Source organism: Orycteropus afer, unplaced genomic scaffold, assembly GCF_000298275.1.
Source record: "Orycteropus afer afer isolate SDZICR_OR568_19922 unplaced genomic scaffold, OryAfe1.0 scaffold00184, whole genome shotgun sequence".
In the NCBI taxonomy this organism is placed as follows: Eukaryota; Metazoa; Chordata; class Mammalia; order Tubulidentata; family Orycteropodidae; genus Orycteropus; species Orycteropus afer.
In genome coordinates, this window is record NW_006921771.1 from 3,979,505 (window position 1) to 3,981,923 (window position 2,419).

The window sequence follows — 2,419 nt, forward strand, 5'->3', positions numbered from 1 at the left end:
TCCCACATTGTTTGCTCTAAGGATTATCTACTTGATGTAAATGTTCCCCCTGTATGCCTATCTATTGTTTGTCTGGAAACCAGGGAATGAGTTCAATTCCAGACCTGAAGAGGCCATAGTCTCAGGGGTCTCACCAGGCTCTATCAGACCAATAAACTCGGTCTTTTTGTTTTTATGACTTTGAGTTATGTTCCACATTGTTCTGCTCAATCCAGGATCTCCCGCACTGATCTGTTTCTGAGTTGTTGACAGTAGTAGCTGTACACCATCTACACCATCTAGTTTTTCTGATCTCACGGTCATATAGGCTGAGGATAAAGTGGTCTATTAGTCCCTTGGACTAATTGTTTCCACGTGTCTTTGATTTTCTTTGTTCTTCTTTGCTCTGGATGAGGAGAGACCCATTGTTGCATCTAGATGGCCGCTTGCAAGCTTTTAACACCCGTCACTACTCACCAAAGTAGGATGTAGAACAGTGTTTTTGTGTAGTATGTTATGCCAATTAAGCTTGATGTCCCCTGTGACCATGGTCCTGAGCCCACAGGTCTAACTACTCGCTCCTTCAGGGTGCTTGGCCATGGCCAAGAAATTATCATAACTTTGCCCCTTGTTAGTTCTGTAATATATATGGACATTCTTACAGCACATACAAATACATATGTAGAAATATTGTCTGCCAACCTTATACACGGTTATGGTGGGGAATATCACTTTAGAGTCAAGTATTACTCTTAGGGTAGTGCATTTTGATCATTAGTGTGGGAAGGCAGAGAGGATGGCAGAGAAATTAGATAAATTTGCTCCCAAGAACTCTCCACATTTTCTAATTCAAGCCTATAGCTGTAGCTTTGTGCTTAAAAACAAACAGACAAACCAGTTACTGTCTAGTCAGTTCTGACTCATGGTGATCCCCTGTGTGTTAGAGCAAAACTGTGCTCTGTAGGGTTTTCAGTGGCTCTGATCTTTCAGAAGCAGGCCTTCCAGAGTTCCTTGGAGGATATAAACCTTTGGTTTGTAGCTGAGCGCTTAACCATTTGCACCACCCAGGAACTCTGTTCCAGGTTTAAGGGCATCTTTGTCCTGATATGATCCCTAAGACAATATTTTACCTGTTTAAACTTAGTTCTGAGGTCATAGAATTGGAAGAAGTGTACCCCTCTGCTTCAGGAAGGGAATCTGATGTAAAGTTAGTTGTTCCATGACTCTACTTTTCTGGCTTTAATCTCACTGTTGTAAACACATAACAGAGGAGGGCATGTCCACCTTTACAGAGACTTGGTGAGAAACTGTTAGTTTCATCCTGGGATGAAATAGACCAATGATCTGGAACAAGAAACATCTGGAAATATTTGGGTTTTGGGGAAAATTAGAAATCTTAATTTGAACTAAAATTGTTTTAAGATTCTATAAAGAATCCTAAAAATATGGATCTGTCATTTCCCATTTAAAGAACTTGTTCTACTGTCAGAAAAGCAGAAATGTATTTTAAAAATTAGCAAGATATGTCTATCTCTTTTTTAGCATATACATGTAAGGGAATAATCTGTATGTGCTTTTTATATTTTTGATCCTGAAATTCTTCAGGTTATAGAGAGTTGGACAGTTTTTATGAATACTTCTACATTTCAGCTTTCTAAAGAAATGGGTTTGATTTGGGTACACATAGGTTGGGCAATCTACTTCCGCAGTGACACCGCCTCGGAAACCCAAGGAGGGGTTGTTATGAGTCGGGTCTGACTTGATGGCACATAACAACAACAATAGTGGTGAAATTTAGATACCCCACCTCCATTCATTACCTTGCAAAGGATTAAATATATCGGCCTGATGAATTTAGTTTGCTTTCAAATTTCTCCCAGGTGCTTAAATAGCATCTCTTTTATGAGCTTGATTTAATATGATAGAGGGTTACTATTTCATATATAAACTCAAAAAACCAAACTCACTGCTGTCAAGTCGATTCAACTCATAGTGACCCCTCCTTGGGTTTCTGAGGCGGTATCGTTACAGAAGTAGATTGCCCAATCTTCCTTCCAAGGAGTGGCTGGTGGGTTTGAACTGCCACTACCTGGGTAACAGTCAAATGCCTTAGGCACTATGCCACCAGAGCTCCCATATACATTCTTCTCCCCCGCCACACACTGTGCAACCCACTCAAGTGCCTGCAGCCTGTGGGCAAGGAGGCCAGGCAATGGTTCGGGCTACAGTTTGCTCCGGAATGGGACACTATGAAAGGCCCACAGGGATGAGCCTGCTGTAAATCCAAACCCATGCACTAGTATTTCATGTTGTTGTTAAGTGCCGTCAAGTCGTTTCCGACTCATAGCGACCCCATGCACAGCAGAAGGAAACACTGCCCAATCCCGCGCCAGCCCCACAATCCCTGCTATACTTGAGCCCATCATCGCAGCCACCGTAT

The 2,419-nt window shown here is 41.9% G+C and overlaps 1 non-coding gene across 1 annotated transcript; it reads right to left on the minus strand.

Moving 5' to 3' along the window:
- Positions 1 to 2,139: 2,139 nt before the first annotated feature.
- On the minus strand, positions 2,140 to 2,274 carry LOC122150615. Its single transcript, XR_006163766.1, has one exon. It is a non-coding gene; the product is annotated as a small nucleolar RNA SNORA42/SNORA80 family (small nucleolar RNA).
- Between the last annotated feature and the right edge of the window lie 145 nt (positions 2,275 to 2,419).